The sequence below is a fragment of the Electrona antarctica genome (genome assembly GCF_951216825.1).
Source record: "Electrona antarctica genome assembly, chromosome: 21".
In the NCBI taxonomy this organism is placed as follows: Eukaryota; Metazoa; Chordata; class Actinopteri; order Myctophiformes; family Myctophidae; genus Electrona; species Electrona antarctica.
Window position 1 is genome coordinate 6,373,357 of NC_136802.1, and position 21,623 is coordinate 6,394,979.

General features: G+C 44.6%; 2 protein-coding genes across 2 annotated transcripts in view; both read left to right on the plus strand.

Moving 5' to 3' along the window:
- Window positions 1-19,694, plus strand: part of sepsecs (Sep (O-phosphoserine) tRNA:Sec (selenocysteine) tRNA synthase) — a 213,204-nt gene extending 193,510 nt beyond the window's left edge. Inside the window, exon 13 of the transcript XR_013788700.1 lies at window positions 19,685-19,694. The gene's annotated coding sequence lies outside the window, so the exon portion shown is untranslated. The remainder of the gene's footprint in view (window positions 1-19,684) is intronic.
- dhx15 (DEAH (Asp-Glu-Ala-His) box helicase 15) overlaps window positions 1-21,623 on the plus strand; it is a 219,839-nt gene that overhangs the window by 80,722 nt on the left and 117,494 nt on the right. The window lies entirely within an intron of this gene.

The following is a 21,623-nucleotide window of genomic DNA, read 5'->3' on the forward strand; positions in this document are numbered from 1 at the left end:
GATTACAACAATAATGAACATGGAATCACATTTGAGTTGGATGTGCTTTTATCCCCCCCCCCCTCCAATCAGCATCTTAAATGCCAGGGGTCATGTGAGGTCATGGATATACTGCTGAGCCACAATAGGCACCACCGATCTTCTTGCTGACAAAGTCATCCAGATTCCCGCTGAGACAAAGGACCGTTCTGTGGGGGAGATCGAGCTAGCTTTTTGAACATACGGTATCTCACCAAAAAACAACAAATAACCAATACAGCCCCAAATGTCAGAAAGAACTGCATTGTTCAGCTATAGTTGCTAAATACAGCGCAAATCACCACCTCAAAAAGACATCTTCTACCACCCACAGAGCCTTGGATGGTGCCTTATCATCATTCCAGGCCGCACGTGGTGGGGAAGTTTATTGCCCGAACCACCTCAGCATTCCAGGGAATCCATCCATCCGCCCATATAGCCCACCTACCATCCCCACCACGCCAGCCCGGATGCCCCCCCCCCACTCCTCCAACACCCCCACCCCATCCGCCCATATAGCCCACCTACCATCCCCACCACGCCAGCCCGGATGCCCCCCCCCCACTCCTCCAACACCCCCACCCCATCCGCCCATATAGCCCACCTACCATCCCACCACGCCAGCCTGAATGCCCCCCCTCCCCCCTCTCCTCCCCCCCCCCCTCCCCCCTCCCCCCATCAATTGGGAGCTCAGACAGGTGTCTTATCTCCATCACGCAGCACAAGCACAGCCAATCTCGGAGGGAAGATGGCGACTGGAATGTGACAAATCCATCTGTCCTGGTTTGAATTTGTATGCTAATTTGAAGTAATAGCCCCTCTGGTGACAGTGCACGGGGAACAATTCAATCATGCCATCTCTGACAGTCACTTCTCTGTGATAGGGAAGTATATGCATGAACCGCCCGGGTTAGGGCTTGATAGATTGGCTATGTAGGAGAGAGGTGGCATGTAGACTGCATGTTTAAAATTGGCTGCCAGTTTGAAACGAATTGCATAACAACTGAAGGCACCTGTGCAGCAGGAAAATGCAAGCAGCGTTCTTACATGCCTATAGGCGGAGAAAATCAACATTTGATTTGACCTAATTTATTTCCCCCCACAGCACACGTACAGTACCATACAGTATGAGTGGCTGCTGACCTGAACTCTCACCTGATTTCACGGCTGCGTTCTCCTCTCCTCGCAGATATTTGTGAATGATAGAAATGTCCCTACATAACAATAAACACTGGACTGTAGCACCATTGTTACATTGTCGCATTTACATTATCGGTGCCTGTGGATTTGATTCTGTGAGTCTGACAGAATAACCCATTTAGGCCTGACGTTGAAAACATGTCTTCAAAATCCTGACGGTTTTCTGAAAAACCTATGTTTCTGTATCAGTGGTGCTCAATATTTCATGGACCCCAAAAATGATATGTAATATGCCTCCAACCCCCATCTGAAAATATGTTGTTCCAGGGACCTCCCCAGAAGCAAAGATTTGAGTTAAAATGTTCACTGTAATAATATATATTCAAAGATTTGAGGCACATTTTCACGATTTTCCAAAAATAGCAGACCTACAAGTTCATAGCGCTGCACTCGGTGCCGCACTATGAGCTTGTAGATCTGCTATTTTTCAATAGCTAAAGTATAACATAATGCTTTAAAACACCAAAAGGGGTTCCCGCCAAAAATGGAATAAGCAAAGGTGACCAGACAATGAACACAACACGGAGGGGATACAGACCGACGTGCATCTTGCACTGTTCAGAGCAGAGAAAGAACCCAGGTATATGATTTGTGATTTCTCGTGTGCGTTGGTTGGTTCCCTTGCTCCTCTGTGCTCTGCAAATGTATGGCACTCCACAATCTTTAATTTAATCTATAGCGGAGGACACATTATGGTCGATGGTGACGGTGAGATAAGAACGAGAACAAAACCCTGTAGGTTCGTTTTGCTTGAATCATTCCTTTTTTTCCTTCTTTTCTTGCCCACTCCCAACATCGGTGCACTTTCAAGTTGGTTTACCTGCCTATTATTTTTCTCAGGTGAATTTGGTTTTCATTAAAAGAAAATATGCTAGAAAATCACTGAGGAAGCTTATCTTTCAGTAGCCCCTGTGGTGTGGAAAAATATAACTGATGGCAGCTCCTCTAATTTGTGGCCACAACAGACCAGAGCATGAACATGTAATGTGTGTAGTTGTAGTTGCTATTTTAGTCCAGTAAATAAAGTTAAAAATTCCTCTCAGGTTGGACAAAATTGGATTACTTTGTTTCTCAACTGATTCTGACAGGACATTAGGGGCTCCATTTTCATCACCGCTAAACCCCTTATCCCTAAACTTCTTTGCCTTTTTTTTTACTATTCTGAAAAACATTTTTGAATAGTTCAACTAGCCAATCTACATTGACACATTGTGAGCTTGTAGACTGGCCATTTTAACTATTCCTATTCAAAAATGTTTTGCAAAATAGTTTAAAAAAAAGGCAAAGAAGTTTGGGGATAAGGGGTTTAGCGGTGACGAAAATGGAGCCCTAGGTCTACTAGACAGGATAAAAACATCTACCCTAATCTGCTCACTGCTAGTACCCTAAATGTGCCTTAATCCAAGATGGCCCTATTGACAACCTTTTATAAGGAAATGTTTTCTAAATTTCATTATGCTTTAAGTAGCATGTGATGTGTAAAACTAGGGGGTTTTCATGATTCTGAATCCATTCCAAGCATTAGTTTTGCATGAAAAACACTCCTTGGACTAAATTTGGCCATAGCCTGCACTTACCCAAATGTCCCCAAAATGTGCTGACCTCATCACATTTGTGATGACGGCTATGGCCGTTTTTAGCCCAAGGAGTGTTTTTTCGCGCAAAACTAATGCTTGGAAACCCCCTAGTTTGACACGTCACATGGTACTTAAAGCATAATGAAAATGTGAAAATATTGCGTATTTGCAGTGAGCAGATTAGGGTAGATTTTTTATCCTGGCTAGTAGACCTATAGGGCTCCATTTTCGTCACCGCTAAACCCCTTATCTCTAAACTGAAAAACATTTTTGAATAGTTCAACTAGCCAATCAGGTGAGAAACAAAATAAATCAAATCATTTTTCCAACCTCTGCCATTTAATTATTGGACTAGTTCTGCAACAACCAGCAGTACAGTGATAAATGTACGCCAAGTAACAACGTCTGTTGCATGTGTACAGGGATACCAGGTACATGCAGGGGAACGTCTCGTGTCAATTCTAGTCTCTCAATTACTCTCACCACTGAAGTGAACGTTTCAACAATTTGTGGAGGAGAAGGACATGCACGCCACGGTACAGGGCCAATTGACCACAGTTCAAAAGGTATCAGACCATGCGTGTCGAACACGTCTGATCAAACAAGGAGACCCGTAAAGACAAACTAGTGAATGAAAAGGCGGCCTGTCCTTTGTGGTTCTCTCTCACTGCACTATATAATGAGACGTGGTGTGTTGAGACAGCTTTTCAGAGGAGCTCTGACTGCAATGCTCTAGCTAACAGACCTCATTGTGCATTTCATGGAGAATCCCACTATAAGGCACATGGGAGCAGTTAACTGTTAATTCTGCATTGTCTAAAAATGCTATATTGGCTATCTATATTTTACACAAGAGGACTTTACTGTTCAGCTTTTATTTGTTTTATTGCCATTGATTCTACTTAATCTTCCTATTCTAATTATATTAATCTACTCTTACCAGACAAAATATTGACTACGGTATGTGGTTCCCCCTCTATGACTGAAATGCTCTGGTCACTTTGAGGCACTTGTTAGAGCAGGGATTCTCAACGTTTTTGGCCGGGGACCCCCGGAAATGCTTTGGCAATGTCTCGGGACCCCCGCCCCGCCCCCTCCCGACCCCCAATATAAATTGACTGCTACAATAACCTTAATAATAGAGACAATACACCATAAAAAAATACTGAAACTAGATATAATCATTAGGGAAGGTGTATGCATACAATGTGTACTATATGTAAACTCTTCATTTCCACTTTCCAGCCATTCAGTTGCAAAAAACATTTTTTTTTTTTAAATATTTTGTGGACCCCCCAAAATAATTTGGCGACCCCCCAAGGGGTCGCGACTCGCGACCCACGGGTTGAGAACCCCTGTGTTAGAGGAGTCTATGTTTATGGGGTGGCGGTGGCTCAGGGGTAGAGTGGCTGGATGGTAACCGTAAGGTTGCCAGTTCGAACCCTGTGGGCTCCCCCAGAGTTAGAGTCGAAGTGTCCTTGAGCAAGACACTGAACCCCTAATTGCTCCTGATGTGCTGGTTGGTGCCGTGCATGGTTTCCGCTGCCATCACTGTATGAATGTGTGTGTGAACGGGTGAATGTAATGCACAATCTCTGTAAAAGCGCCTTGGATAAAGGTGCTATATACTGTAAATGCACCATTTAGGGATGTTTCTGTACTGTGTGTGGACCCTGTCAGAACCTTTCTTGACCTCTTCTGGGTCCTGCCCCACTGATTAGAAACATTCCCTGCTGTCAGCCTCCCGTACTGTTCATCCACCCATTATCTAACGTCATGCAGACCATTGTGATAAATGATTGGAATAGCTAAATATGATGACTTTTTTTTTCGGTGGAGGAAACGGAATCTACTTTAGTGAAGCTCAATAATAGTAATCCCAGTCGTTCAAAGCTCATCTTGATCTCAAACTTCAGACAGACAATGACTCATGAGTCCAAGGCAGTATATGAATCATTCACTGTATAAAATATTCACTTTCTAGGCAATACTGTAAAAAAAATTAAACAGATCTTTATTGATTACATTACAGTATTGATTAAAGCTGCAATCAGGAGCTTTAATGAATAAAATGTTATTTTAATCTGTATGGTAAAGAGTATGCTAATAATACAAATTGGCAATAGTTGGAGGTTTGGAGTTTCTTCCTTTGAGAAATGTAAAACCCAGGCATGTGCACACATAGACATCAAAGGGGGCTTGAGCCCCTGCCCTTTTTACTTTAAAAATAATAATAAACTGCCCTCTCCAGACCACACATGCAGCATGGTGAAAATAATGCAACTTCAACGCGACATTTTGTGTTGAAAGAATTGGTCATACGCGTAGAAATCCATATCGTACGCCCGCATCTTCAGTAGCTAAAGAGTGCGGTCATGCCCCGAAAATAGCTGATCTACAAGCTCTCAACGCATCACAGCGCGATGTGTTGGGTGCTTGTAGATCCGCTGTTGTTCAAAAGTGCCCTTGTAGGGAATTTCAGCCCCTGCCTCTCTACCATTCTCTGCACGTCCCTGCCTGGTAAACCCTGTGTCAGCAGGCAGGACACAGGTGCTAGTACGGCTTGAAGCTCCGACCTAATTAAAGGACCACTTCACCCATTTTCAACCTATCTTCATGTAATTGGTCCTCCTCACTAATGCTAATTTTAAGATGGCATCATTTCTGTCTACAGAATAAAAAAGAAAACCCTGAAGGCTCTAATGCGACAGATTTGCTTTTATAGAGGGTATGCATGTGACATCTAACCTGACTCCGCCAGATGGGGCAGCAGAGAGTACACTGGGTAGTGTACTATCTGCTGCCCCATCTGGCGGAGTCAGGTTATGTGACATCATCCTCATACCCAGAAGTGCTACCCGGAAGTTATGCGGGAACGCCTACTGAGTGGCAAAACAAATACTTTCTGGCCATGACAGGTCATACATCCAAACAAAAAATCCTATCGGACTGCATTAAACAACATTAAACTCACTTTTCCACTTGATTTTGCCACTCACTTTATGCATGCACTTACCCTCTATTCAAAAGATGGTAATAGAGTCTAATTGCAATATAGTCTATTGCACCAAAAGTGACATTTAATTCTTATTCTGTATACTGCTCCTCGCAAAGCACCTGCCCAACTTGGGTTGGGGATGAGCATGTCGAAGTCGTCGTTCTATTTTCCGTCATTTCTGTCTACTCACAAACCTTGTTTTATTTATTATTACTTTTTATGCAAGAACAGCTGCATGCTAACTTTCCAAGAGAAAGACAGACTGTAGTCTCTATTGGCTTGGAATCCACGTTGATGATGTCATTGGTAGGCAGGTTTCAGGTTTTTGTCCCCGGCCCACCGATGAAATGCAGATCGAGTGAGTGACCAATTATAAGAAGATAAGGTTTAAATAACTACTCTCCTTTACGCATAATATCTCTCCTGACCAAAATGGGATGTGCTCTAGGAAGTTTGGTCTCTCCCCGGATGTTCTGGGTTTGAATCCTGGGTCATGGGTATATAGGACATGAAATGTACAGATAGGCTAAAGTTTTAAATAGGCCTACCTTTTTAATGGTTACATTATCTCAGAGTCATCACCTTAGTTAGTGCCTGACTTGGGGGGTGCCCGCTGGCCAAGTGGTCCAGGCACGCACATGCCACATATAGGCTTTGGCCTGACAGCGTGACGACCTTTGCTGCTGTCTCTCCACTTGTATCTATCAATAAAAGGAAGAAAAGTAAAACAATACAAAAAATTGCCTGACTGTTTTTTAATCAAGGCAGCTAGTGATTACTTTATTATTAAGTATTACAATGTGAGAGATTTGTTGATTACATTATTATTATTATTATTATTATTATTATTATTATTATTATTATTATTATTATTATTATTATTATTATTATTATTATTAACCTATATATCATATGCCTATAAAATAGAGACAATTATATTTGAGATTAGAGACATTTTTAATCATCTGCTTTTAAAGTATATGAAGTGGCAGTATAGCAAACAAGGTAAAACAGCGCCCTCTGTTCCCGCCGCACTCTGTCCTTTGAATTTGCGCGCTCGAATCTGTTCTGACTGAAAGACATCATCAAGGTTGACTTGATGCACCTGTTGACGTTCCATGACTACGGCGAGGAGGAGGACGGCAACAACATGGTCTCCTGTTGATATAGGACTACTAGCCTACTACTATACAATACTACAACCTTCACAAACTTTACAGACTTCAGCGGGGAAAGTGAAACAAACAAACAAGCAAACAAGCGGAGACGTGGCCAGAGTACAGACAGGTGAATGAATGATGAGGAGGGAGGCGGACATCCACCATCATTCACGCCGGGTTTGGGTGAGGAGAGGCGGGAGAGCCGCACCACCACGTGACGGAGCAAACGGCACCGCGGCGCGGCTATAGTGTCTTCCCCGTTTTATTTGATACTAGGCTGCCGTTTCTCTTCTCCTCCGGAGGAAGAAGACTGAAGAAGCACAGCGGGAGGCAGACACACCAGACAGAGAGACTTCGCCGAGGGAAAGACGACCGGGTTCTCCTCCTCCTCCGCCGCCTCCTCCTCTCCTGACGCGCCGGGGTAGAGAGCATCATGGACGGGTGCAGCGACGAGATGTTTTCCTCCTCCTGCCTCCTCAACCTCACCTGGGACGGTCCCTACGAGCAGGTAGGGGGACGTGACTGCCTGTCTGTCTGCCCTGTTGGCTCTGTCTGTCTGTGTCTGTCTGTCTGTCTGTTGGGTCTGTCTGACAGCTCTGTCTGTCTGTCTGTCTGTTGGGTCTGTCTGTCAGCTCTGCCTGTCTGACAGCTCTGTCTGTCTGTCTGTCAGCTCTGCCTGTCTGACAGCTCTGTCTGTCTCTGTCTGTCAGCTCTCTGTCTGTCTGTCTGGCGTTTTCTAACTTGCTGGTTCAAACGAATGGCGGCGCTGTTCCGTCCTTGCCAAGACAAAAAATATAACAGATTTACAAACTATGAACGTGTCACTGTGCAATGTAGTGACAGCTTGCAGATCTGTTCTTTCCTGGTGCAGGGGGGGGGGGGGATTCCCTCCTTTTCAAAGTTCCACAGCTCTCTGCAAAGGGAGGGAGCATGAAGAGCAGACATGCCCTTGGAAAGGAATCAATCAATAATGAATTAACCTGCTAGACAAAATAAATAAATATGATGCCAGGAAGGCTGTCAATACATGAGAGGCAGACAGGAACTTTGCATTCCTTTTTTTTTTTTACCCCTTTTTTTGTGAATACATTTTGAAATGCATTTGTGAGATCATAAGATGTGATTGGATCCGGTGAGTTGAATTGCTACTTTTTTTTACAGACATCACAAGTCTTGATACTGAGAATCATAGGTTGCCAGGTAGTTGTTGTTGTAACTTGTAAACAAGTAAAGTAAAACTTGCGGTAATGAGAGGGTTTGCTGCTGAACGAGACATGATGCTGAGGCTGTGCAGGGCTGGCAACATGATTGGACTGTGAGAATCCCTTTTTTACTGTGTGTGTGTGTGTGTGTGTGTGTGTGTGTGTGTGTGTGTGTGTGTGTGTGTGTGTGTGTGTGTGTGTGTGTGCGCATGTGTGCGACTGTGTGTGTGTGGTGCGCTCCTCTTACAGCTAGAGCTGTCTGGAGATAATTACCTAATTCATCTCTCTTCCTTCAAAACTTAATCAGTTCTGCCTTTAACCCATTCTGGGTGGGAACCCCTTTTGGTGTTTTAACTAAGCATTATGTTATACTTTAGCTATTGAAAAATAGCAGATCTACAAGCTCGTAGCGCGCCACCGAGTGGCGCGCTACGAGCTTGTAGGTCTGCTATTTTTGAAAAATCATAAAAATGCGGCACAATTATTATTATTTTTTTTTTTTATGTCAGGCCTAAATGTGTTAAAATACACTTATGGAGCTGTGCGAAAATCCCTCTTAATTTGGCACATTCTAATTTGTGGAATGTGTCAGACTGTAATCATGTGCAACAAGAATGCCAATATAATCATTTCCCATGAATGCAGAGAGAGGAGCTTCCAGCTATTTAGCACTTTGTGCTCACTGATTGATGCCAAAATATTTGCACACCAATTTTTATGGTAATTTATTTGAATACCACCACGAGAGACGAGATCAAGTGTAGCCTTATACTATATATATTATATCCACAGTATTTATTGCTCCACTATCTGTATCCAGGTTGCGGTGCTGCTGTGGAGGAGGACATTTTGAACAACAACAACATATCTATCTGCATGCTGTGGTTTATAGCTGAGGCTGTTTTTGAATTACAAGTCGCAAATTAAAGAGGATTAGGCCCTTTAAAACTCCAGCCTATGAATGCCAATGCTAAGAATTGTATTGAAACAGAGGTTTAGGGCTCTACGCACGCACGCACACACGCACACACACACACTCGCGTGCGCAAGTTAAAACTTAGAAAACATTCAATACTTCCTACTTGGCTCTCACATACTCATCTGAAAAGTGTAAATAGGGGCACGGTGGCACAGTCGGTAGTGCTGTCGCCTCACAGCTAGAAGGTCCTGGGTTCGATTCCCGCTGGGGCCGCTGTGGATGCTGGGGGCGTGTTCCCTCCTCCGCATCATCAGTGCCCATACCCGAGGTGGGGTTGGCGAAAGGGCCTTTCTCTGTGGAGTTTGCAGTCTCATTGTGTGTACGTACATTATGTCTGTAATCCACCTAACTCGAGAACCGTTCGCCCCACCGACGTCAAATTCGACACACACGTTCCACCCCACCACAGGGGGGTGCAGTGCCCGGTGTCGAGTCGGTCGGATAGCCGGTTGTCCAGAACCTCCCCCCAGAAAGGCCTCTGCCCGGGCTCTGGACAGGGCCGCTGCCCAGTGTCCATATATGGAGCTGGTTCTGACATCATTCTGACATCTGCATAGACTCCATATTTGGGCATGCCTGACAAAGAACTCCATATGGGCATTTAAAGGGCACCGCTGTAGAGGTTCCAACAGGCACCGCTCTAGCAATAACTAAAGAAGGCCAGTAGTGACCACCACAACATAGTTTTAAATATGCATGGAGTTAGCATACATAAGTCACACACTGTATAATAATAAAACTATGCATGAGTGTCAATTTAGTGTGCAGTCGGGTCTCCAAAATGCAGCCTCTGGTGAAGAAAAACCTTGGTTTAGAAAAGTGAACATTGCAGAAAGCGGGTCATCTGCTCGGCCAGCGTGTAGTTAGCCATGCACGTCACCTCACTTTCCCTTTCTAGCACCTACGGCGATTGGGAGGGGGGTGGCGGGGGTGGGGGGGGGGGGGGGTGGAAATAAATAAATAAAGAAGTAAAGGGAAATGTTGACACAGCCTGTCCTTGTGGCCAGATTAGCCACTCATGCTTGAGCGTCGGGTAAAAAGGCCCCTACATTATTCAGCCCGAGACCCAGAGACCAGGGGGAAACAGAGGAATAGCTGGGTGTTGCCTGCAGGAGTTTGTGTGTGGGTGTGCGTGTGTGAGAGAGAGAGGGGGATCGCTCTGTGTGTCGGAGATCAGTGAACTGCACGAGGGAAAAGAGATGATGCATTCACTTAATTACTCGATGAACTCTATGCCGCTAGCTTTTTACCCCATTCTACTATTTGTATTTCTATCTCTGAGACCTCCCTGCGGTTCTCTTGCTGTCTGTTTCTGATGTCATCGCTCGCTCTCTCTTACAATTTACAATTTAGGCCTCTCTCTTTCACGCACGCACGCACGCACGCACGCACGCACGCACGCACGCACGCACGCACGCACGCACGCACGCACGCACGCACAGACACACACACACACCCTTTTGTTAAGGCGTCCTGAGGGTGGCTGTCCATGGTGCTGAAAGTTCCATCGAAACATTTTGCACATGCCTTAAACTTTTTAAAGTTCCGGGCTTGAATTCCTGCCATGCTCTGCTTCGCTTCGGCTCCCTTCAAAAAGCCATGCATTGAGTTTGTTCCGGCCAACAAGCATACATGCCATACCTCTGGCTTCCATAGCTCAGAAGTTAGGAGGTTTTATCATTCAGCAGCCTTGAGAAGGCTCTACAGCAGAGGTGGGCAACTTTGACGATGGCGAGGGCCACTATAGTTCCACACTCACTCCAGAGGGCCACAGTGCATGTTACTGTTGTAGCAGTTTATGTGACGCCATAAACATTACAATTTACAATTACAATTTAGGCATTTAGCAGACGCTCTTAATCCAGAGTGACTTACATTAGGCAAGAACAAAAGTATGGGAATACATCACATATATAAAATGCATTTATCAAGAAACATGCGTAAGCTAAGAACGTAACTAGAACATATCTATATAATGACACTATACATATTAACTATACATATATACTATACTATGCTATACATATGTACTATGAAGTGCTATGACTACATACAATGCAATTATTGTACTGTCTACATGACATGCTATAAGTCTGTTTCAAGTGCTATCTAAGTCTAAAAAGTGCTATCTAAGGGGCTAGGGTAAGTGCTACGGGCCATGATGGAGTCTGAAAAGGTGGGTCTTCAGACTACGGCGGAAGATCGGGAGTGATGCTGCAGTTCTGATTGCAACGGGGAGTGCATTCCACAGTTTTGGGGCCAGAAGGGAGAAGAGTTTGGGACGTGTCCCGGCGTTTTTAGTGAGGGTACTTCCAGCTTTCCTGGAAACTTGACTACCTTGTATCATCATAGCTATATCCTGTAACTACCTACTGGCGGAAAGTGGAACTGCAGCACGTTTATGGAGGTGGACGGACGTTCAGTGACGTCATGTGCGTAACGTGCGTCATCCCAGGACCTCAAATGTGAGGTCAGGCTTAACTTCCGCTCACTTGAGACATTGAGTTATAATTGTACTTCCGGCAGTCTTCCGGGTGCTTCAAAACGCCACTGAGCAACTTCCTTCGGTCTCTATCCTTGGATTACTCTATTTGCTCTATGCCCAGACAAAGCATATAGGGTTCTTTCAGGCTAGCCTGTATCCTGTAGCCTGTATCCTGTAGCCTGTATCCATATAGGGTTCTTTCAGGCTGGCCTGTATCCTGTAGCCTGTATCCTGTAGCCTGTATCCATATAGGGTTCTTTCAGGCTAGCCTGTATCCTGTAGCCTGTATCCTGTAGCCTGTATCCATATAGGGTTCTTTCAGGCTAGCCTGTATCCTGTAGCCTGTATCCTGTAGCCTGTATCGATATAAGGTTCTTTCAGGCTAGCCTGTATCCTGTAGCCTGTATCCATATAGGGTTCTTTCAGGCTAGCCTGTATCCTGTAGCCTGTATCCTGTAGCCTGTATCCATATAAGGTTCTTTCAGGCTGGCCTGTATCCTGTAGCCTGTATCCTGTAGCCTGTATCCATATAGGGTTCTTTCAGGCTGGCCTGTATCCTGTAGCCTGTATCCTGTAGCCTGTATCCATATAGGGTTCTTTCAGGCTAGCCTGTATCCTGTAGCCTGTATCCTGTAGCCTGTATCGATATAAGGTTCTTTCAGGCTAGCCTGTATCCTGTAGCCTGTATCCATATAGGGTTCTTTCAGGCTAGCCTGTATCCTGTAGCCTGTATCCATATAGGGTTCTTTCAGGCTAGCCTGTATCCTGTAGCCTGTATCCTGTAGCCTGTATCCATATAGGGTTCTTTCAGGCTAGCCTGTATCCTGTAGCCTGTATCCTGTAGCCTGTATCCATATAGGGTTCTTTCAGGCTAGCCTGTATCCTGTAGCCTGTATCCTGTAGCCTGTATCCTGTAGCCTGTATCGATATAAGGTTCTTTCAGGCTAGCCTGTATCCTGTAGCCTGTATCCATATAGGGTTCTTTCAGGCTAGCCTGTATCCTGTAGCCTGTATCCTGTAGCCTGTATCCATATAGGGTTCTTTCAGGCTAGCCTGTATCCTGTAGCCTGTATCCTGTAGCCTGTATCCATATAGGGTTCTTTCAGGCTAGCCTGTATCCTGTAGCCTGTATCCTGTAGCCTGTATCCATATAGGGTTCTTTCAGGCTAGCCTGTATCCTGTAGCCTGTATCCATATAGGGTTCTTTCAGGCTAGCCTGTATCCTGTAGCCTGTATCCATATAGGGTTCTTTCAGGCTAGCCTGTATCCTGTAGCCTGTATCCATATAGGGTTCTTTCAGGCTAGCCTGTATCCTGTAGCCTGTATCCTGTAGCCTGTATCGATATAAGGTTCTTTCAGGCTGGCCTGTATCCTGTAGCCTGTATCCTGTAGCCTGTATCCATATAGGGTTCTTTCAGGCTAGCCTGTATCCTGTAGCCTGTATCCTGTAGCCTGTATCCATATAGGGTTCTTTCAGGCTAGCCTGTATCCTGTAGCCTGTATCCTGTAGCCTGTATCCATATAGGGTTCTTTCAGGCTAGCCTGTATCCTGTAGCCTGTATCCTGTAGCCTGTATCCATATAGGGTTCTTTCAGGCTAGCCTGTATCCTGTAGCCTGTATCCTGTAGCCTGTATCCATATAGGGTTCTTTCAGGCTAGCCTGTATCCTGTAGCCTGTATCCTGTAGCCTGTATCCTGTAGCCTGTATCCATATAAGGTTCTTTCAGGCTGGCCTGTATCCTGTAGCCTGTATCCATATAAGGTTCTTTCAGGCTGGCCTGTATCCTGCCTGTGGCTTGAGTATAAATGAATGAGAACCATGTTGACACTACTGTAGTGTGTCTCTGATTATATTTGCACAGCCAGACTGACAGTAGTGCAAACAGCAACAATACACACACACGCACACACGCGCGTGCGCACGCACGCACTCACGCACGCACTCACGCACGCTCGCCCCTCAGACGGTGATGTATTCCATTACTTTAAAATGGCTTCCACTTTTGCATGTACTCCACTTGTAATGTATAGTTGCACCTTTTCTTCCTCAACAAGTATCCAGTATGTGGCTGAGAGCTGAACACCATTCTGTTGAGGGCAGGCCAGGCAGCCACTGCAGGAGAAAGGCTCTGTCGTCAATGTGCTGAACACCATTCTGTCGAGGGCAGGCCAGGCAGCCCCACTGCAGGAGAAAGGCTCTGTTGAGGGCAGGCCAGGCAGCCCCACTGCAGGAGAAAGGCTCTGTTGAGATGGAAGGCCAGGCAGCCCACTGCAGGAGAAAGGGTCTGTCGTCAGTGTAATGAGAAACGAGACACAGTTCCCTTTCTTCTAACATATTGCCAAGATATGGATGGCTAATTATCTAATCAAGACGTTGGTGAAATTGCCGCCACTTACTCACCACTGACCTGTCTGGCAGCTTTTATGCCGCGAGACACGCAGACACTATGCACGGAACATGCTACTAGATATGGCTGTCACACGGCTACAGTGGAGGATTAAATACCAAGGAGGTAGAGGACACACAACGGAATTAAATACCAAGGAGGTAGAGGACACACAACGGAATTAAATACCAAGGAGGTAGAGGACACACAACGGAATTAAATACCAAGGAGGTAGAGGACACACAACGGAATTAAATACCAAGGAGGTAGAGGACACACAACGGAATTAAATACCAAGGAGGTAGAGGACACACAACTGAAATTTATCCAGCCAAGATTTAAACCCAATTGAATATGTGTCTAAAAGGATATCACCGAAGAAAGTCCTTGCGATCTTGTTTCCATTCAGGTCCAGACCAGGGTATTTAGTTTGCAGTTCAATCACACACACCTTTAAAAAAGGCTTTCAGATTTGACTCGCCTCTGAAAGATGCAGGAGTCCAGGTTAGGGGTGGGCGATACGGTGATAAATATTGTATCGTGATATGATATTCAGAGATATCGTACATATCGTGATGCAGTTCTATACCTTAATTTATAGTTTTGTAGAACTGTTCTGTTCTACTTGAACAATAACCCTAAAAACCGCATGGGGAAAAAAATGGTGATCATGTATCGTAAAGATTCGTGATACTGCTTGAAAAACAGTGATATATTTTTCGATATCGCCCACCCCTAGTCCAGGTCCATCCCAAAGAGATGTAGCAGGAAATAATGTAATGTTTTATTAGCAGGGCAGAGCAGAGCATCTGCAGAGCATGGGTTGTAAGTTAACTCCCAAAATGTCAGTAGCACGTAACACAATTACTTCAACATGCTAAAGGGTGATTTACAACACACAGAGGAAAGCAACAAGTTGATTCGTGATGAAAATACAAAATTGGTCACATGCAATTTGAATGTCAGGATTTTTAATTTTTCACACTGTATAGCATGGTCAAATTCAATTCGGGTTTAGCGTATTAAGCAGAGCTGATCGTTGGATTAAACAATTCAAGGCCGGCAAAGTGTTCGTTTAACTAAAAACAAACATTAAAACCTGTATATAGGCCCTCAAAAAATAACTGTGTTCAGCATTTATCATACCGCTGAATCCATGGATGTGTGATAGCAGTGACTCTAACGCTTGGCAGAGTTTCAACAGTGTGTTAGTTCTGTTCTCTCTAACAACCACCCATACTGTCTGAGTCAGCCTCCTGAACTGTGCCTGCACCTCAGTTGATGTTCTTTTGATTACGGGGTTGTGTGGGAGAAGATCGTCTTCTTCACCCAGTGACCGTCCCGTGATACCTTAGCCAAATCTTAACCCATTTAGGCCCGACGTCGAAAAGAATAAAACGTTCGCTCTGAAAGAATATATATTCAAAGATTTGTGCCGCAATTTTTACGATTTTTCAAAAATAGCAGACCTACAAGCTCATAGCGCGCCACTCGGTGGCGTGCTACGAGCTTGTAGATCTGCTATTTTTCAATAGCTAAAGTATAACATAATGCTTAGTTAAAACACCAAAAGGGGTTCCCGCCTAGAATGAATTAAGATGAAAGGGAAGTGCGGCTTAGCGTGTAAGAAGATTCTTGCCTTCTCCGCGGGAGGTAAACGTACTCTCAAACACAGAGTTGTAACATCTGAAGTGTTTCTTGAAACGGAAGGGCCCAGTGGCAACGCTCAGCCTCCCATGCTTTTGATGGTGCAGCGGTGCCTCTGTAAAGTGTAAACAAGTATTTTCTCTCCCTCACTATCTCTCGCTCCCTGCCTCCCCTCTCTTTCTCCTGGCTGCTCCTCCTCTATACCACTAAATTGTCTGGAGGGGGAGGTTCCTTTGATTATCTCAACCGCCGATGAATTGCTTTTCTTAACCTCTGCACAGACGTGCTCTCCGACACTGCCCCCGAGCAGAGCCCGCACGTGCTCAGATGGACCCCTGCCGCTCCCTCCCTGCCAGAGAGAGGAAAACAAAACACATCAACCCACCCTCCCACCACCCACCCGCCAGCCTCCTCCCAATCACTGCCCTTCATCCTCTCATTCCGTCCCGTCCGTTATCATCGCCGTAATCGGTGTATTTACTTTTTGTTTGTTTTAGCTATAGTTACTTGGTGCACTGCAGCAGCACAGTTTTTTGAGGCAGACTTGACAGTGTGTGAGAGGGTTATTAATTTTCAGTGGAAGCTTCGCAGGATGGGATGAGATGAGTTCGGTGGTCGGCGGGTTCGAGTGGTTAACCCCTTTAGACCCGAGAACGATTCTACAAATGCCTTCTAAAGTTTTCTTTCAGTGGTGCTCAAGCATTTTCATGTCAAGTACCCTCAAAATGATATGTAATTGGCCGCCGACCCCCATCTGAAAATATGTAGTTCCAGGAACCCCCCCAGAAGCAAAGACTTGACTAAAAACGTTTGCTCTGAAAGAATATATATTCAAAGATTTGCGACACATTTTCAAGACTTTTCAAAAATAGCAGACCTACAAGCTTGTAGCGCTATGAGCTTGTAGATCTGCTATTTTTCAATAACACAATGCTTAAAACACCAAAAGGGGTTCCCGCCCAAAACGGGTTAATGTATTCGGTGTCATAAACTGAGCCATCTCTGCCGGCTGTGGGTCACCGAAAAGAGGCAGCAGGCGAGAATCTTTATGCAGGAAATATTACAGTACATTGCCACTTCTTGAACTGTCCTTATTCAGTGATTAAATAGATTTTGGCCTTGGGTTCTGCAGGCTAAGCAATTCCTTTTTTTCCTTCTCTCCCACTCCTTGTTGCCTTTTGGCCACACACGTGCAGCGCGCATCACGTCATTGTATAAAAAGGGTCCTCCAGCCTCCAGCTAACTGTCGGGAGGGAGGCGGTTCCATAGCAACGGCTCACCTCCACAGACCTTGGCTGTTTTTTAAGGACATCCCAGCAACATGTCCGAGGGGGCAATCTCAATGATTTATGCACTGCATCTTGAAAAGAGAGACCACCTACAGTACCTTCAGTCTTTAGACATCGGCGCGGTTAAAGTTTTTCAGAAAAGAGTTCAACATTGATTTCAACATTGAATCACGACAGTTTTCTGAAAAGCCTATGTTTCTATGTCAGTGGTTCTCAACCTTTTTCATGTGAAGGACTCCCAGAAGTATATGTATTTGGCTGCCATTGTTCCAGGGACCCCCCAGAAGCAAAGATTTGAGTTAAAAACGTTTGCTCTGAAAGAATATATATTCAAAGATTTGAGGCACATTTTCACGATTTTTCAAAAATACAAGATCTGCTATTTTTCAACAGCTAAAGTGCAACATAATGCTTAAAACACCAAAAGGGGTTCCCGCCCGAAATGGTTTAATCAATGTTCTTGTTTATTAGGGGGCTGTCCGCAGTTCAACCCATCATTTTTAAGAGGCTCACTTGACTACAAAGTGAAAGTTGCGATGAAAACAAGATTTAGAGTTCTCCTTTGCTTTGCTTTTTTGTTGGGAATAGAATTGAACTTTAATGGGTCTTTCTCTGGCAAGTGTTGGGTCACTTGCCAATTATTATTTTTGTACACTACGAATGAATCCAAGTCAATCTCAATAAGTAGTCTGCATTTTTTTTTTTACTTAGTAGCTTTTATATAGTGACTGTTGACATCAATATGAGCGTGTTGCTTTTTTCTGCGAGCGGTCCAGGTGCTTGTTACAGAGCGCTGTGGGGATCCAGTCAATCAGCCACGGACAGAAGCTGAGAGGCAAAACACACTCGCAAGCAACAAGCGCACACATCCACACATGCATGCACGCACAGACACTTTAACCCATTCTGGGCGGGAACCCCCTTTTGGTGTTTTAAAGCATTATGTTATACTTTAGCTATTGAAAAATAGCAGATCTAACAAGTTCATAGCGCGGCACTCGGTGCCGCGCTATGAGCTTGTTAGATCTGCTATTTTTTGAAAAATCATGAAAAATGTGGCGCACATCTTTGAATATATATTCTTTTTCGTTTTTTTTAACTCAAATCTTTGCTTCCAGGGAGTCCCTGGAACAACATATTTTCAGATGGGGTGGGGTGGGGGGGGGGGGGGTCCGTGGTCAAATACAGATCATTCTGGGGGTCCTTGACATGGAAAAAGGTTGAGCACCCACTGACATAGAAACGAAGGATTTAGAAGACATTTTGTAGAATCGAGCTCGGGTCTGAATATTTAGGCCTGACATCGAAATAAGAAAAACGTTCGCTCTGAAAGAATATATATTCAAAGATTTGTGCCGTATTTTTACGATTTTTCAAAAATAGCAGACCTACAAGCTCGTAGCACGCCACAAGCTTGTAGATCTGCTATTTTTCAATAGCTAAAGTATAACATAATGCTTAGTTAAAACACCAAAAGGGGTTCCCGTCCTCAATGCGTTAAAAGGCGAGACTCCCTGGACTATAGTGTGGGGTTGCTGATTTCCCCCATCAGCAGAAAGCCTGTATGAGCTGAGCTAATTGAGCTGGGACACCTCGACGCCTCCGTAGGGTGTCCCACATGGGTCTCTCTCTCTCTCTCTCACACTCTTGACTTGTCACTTCCTTCCTCCTATCCTTACTGACTACTGCCTCTTTCATCCTATATATCCCTCTCCAAGTCTCCTCGCAATAACACTTTTAACGCAACCAATTTGAATTATCGGGTTTCAACAAATCAAAACAAATCTTATCAATAAGCACTCATCATCTTGTGAAAGTGCATCTTGCACTGTCATGGTGTATGCCCATATTATCACTATAAATTGCTCTTTGAAAGTAGCTAATGTACCCAAGCGAACTAAGTTTGAGTTGTTTCAAATGAACCTCATTGTATTAACACAATTTGTAACATCAGGGTCTCTGCAAACCAGTGCAATTTATTTTCAGTTCCTTTTTTTTCTTAGAGCTGGTCATATCTATAGTATAATAGATATGATAATAGAAGTGTACCTCCCAGCCCTGGCAGAGTAGTTCTGGAGTAGCTCCAACGGATTGTATGGCCCTGGTTTTGCCCTAGTGGGACTGATTGAGGGTAGCTACTGGGACGTAAGTGGGGTCTTGATCACCCCGGCTGAGTCGCCTGAGTGAGGGGTAGGATGTTGGAAGACCCGAAACCCTGTTGACATCAGGATACATCACTGAGGATACGTCCCAGGTGCATCCATGCGATGTTTTTTAGTTAACCGATACTGTACACGTGCCTATATCACAGTAGAACAACCAAATGACAAAATCACAACATTATACCGTATCTCTGTTTGAGGGATAATTAGCAGTGGTGAAAAGTAACATTACATTTACTTAAGTACTGTACTTCATTTTGAGGTAAATTTACTTTACTGGAGTATTTCCAATTTTCAGTACTTTTACTTCTACTCCTCTCCTTTTCAGAGGCAAATATTGTACTTTAACTCCACTATTATTTGAAAACTTTACTTACTTAATAGATTTTGGTTATCTATCTATGAATGCACCAAGTCTCTGGGACAGTGGGACACAGAGAGTCTTCCCTCTCCAGAGCAACATTAGTGACTTCCTCCTGGGGGATTCCTAGACGTTCCAAGGCCAACTGCGCCTTGGTCTGCCCCGGGGTCTCCTCCCAGTGGGACGTGGTCCTTGGTCTGCCCCGGGGTCTCCTCCCAGTGGGACGTGCCTCGAGGACCTCCCTAGGGAGACGCTCGAGAGGCATCCTAACCAGAACATTAATTAATTAATGAACATATAGTTACATTAAAAATGTAGCGTAAAATACACCGGATTTAGCAGAGATTGATACTTTTACTTAACCCATTTTGGGCGGGAACCCCTTTTGGTGTTAGCATTATGTTATACTTTAGCTATTAAAAAATAGCAGATCTACAAGCTCATAGCGCGCCACCGAGTAGAGCAGGTCGTCCAATGATCCATGGGTCGGCGGTTCGAATCCCGGCTCCTCCTCCTGTCCACATGTCGAAGTGTCCTTGGGCAAGACACTGAACCACAAATTGCTCCCAATATGCTGGTTGGTGCCTTGCATGGCTTCCGCTGCAATCGGTGTATGAATGTGTGTGTGAATGGGTGAATGTAATGCACAATCTATGTAAAGGGCCTTGGATAAAGGCGCTATATAAATGCACCATTTACCATTTACCATGATACAGATTTTTGCAAAACTCCTACAGATTTTGTCCTAACACAAATCGGTACACATTATCTCTGTAGTCATGTGATCAAGACGTAGGTAGGCCTATTGGTCACATTTCTCCGATCCCATTCCAATTGACTATGACTGCCTTCCAAAGTGTGCAAACCCTGGGTAGGCAACCCGGTCTGGCGGAGACCTACTGTATATGCACAGAGGAGCACACTTTTCAATTTTCTTTTATTTCGTTTTTTAGCTCGCTACAGTATATTCTCTGCAGTTTTTGGACTCTTCCCTTCCCTTCTCCCTGCCTGGATTTGTTGGGGTTTTATTTGGGCTGATTTTCCGGGGCCCATTGATCTCACCGTAATCTCTTTATTTCCTTCTCTCTGCTGTCTCGATTGTGAGGTCTTACCTGCGTGTGACCTCCTTGCTGCCTTCCTCTCCCTGCTTGGATTTGTTTGATCAGTGCTTCTCAAAGTGGAGTCCTTGAGGGAGGGGGGGGGGGGGGGTTCCCATCTGCATTAGTTAATTTACTTTAACCCATTTAGGCCTGGGAACGATTCTACAAATGCCTTCTAAATCCTGACAGTTTTCTGAAAAATCCTATGTCGTTCTCAAACATTTTCATGTCAAGGACCCCCAAGATTATCTGTATTTGGCCACCGACCCCCATCTGAAAATATATATTCAAAGATTTGTGCCACATTTTCACGAATTTTCAAAAATAGCAGACCTACAAGCTCGTAGCGCGGCACTCGGTGCCGCGCTACGAGCTTGTAGATCTGCTATTTTTCAATGGCTAAAGTATAACAATGCTTAAAAACCTTAAACCTACATACTGCACATCGGCTATTTAAAAGAAAAATGTGATTTTAAAAAACACATCTTGTATAGGGGTTCGTGGCACAAAATGTTTTCAGATGGGGGTCCGTGTTCAAATATACCGGTACATTCATTTGGGGGTCTGTGAATGTTTTTTTTTGTTTTACTGCTTACTATAGTAGACACTAAATAGTAGCACTCTACTGTATGTAGTAGGTCTCGTACGCAACCCTATAGACTTGTTGAATTCCATCTTTCTTCCTGAGCCTTCCTCTGTGCCCAAATATGTTGGTGTTTGTTCATTCAAATATTGTCCTCTCACCTAACCTACCAACACCTAAATTGTGACCTAACTTGTGACCTAATGTTTTTTGTGGCTTTCGCCTTTATTTTTATATATATTTTTATGGAGGGACAGACAGTAGGCTGACAGGAAATGGGGAGAGAGATGGGGGGGGGGGGGGGGTGACATGCAGTGAGGGCTGTCGGGATCGTCCAGACTGGATTACCAGCCAAGGTGCCTGGACCGCTGAGCCACGGCCCAGGCCATTGTGACCTAACTTTTGAGAGGAACCTTTATCTCTCAACACACTTAACGAGCTGGTCCATGTGTTGTGCAGGCTCACAGGCAGCTGC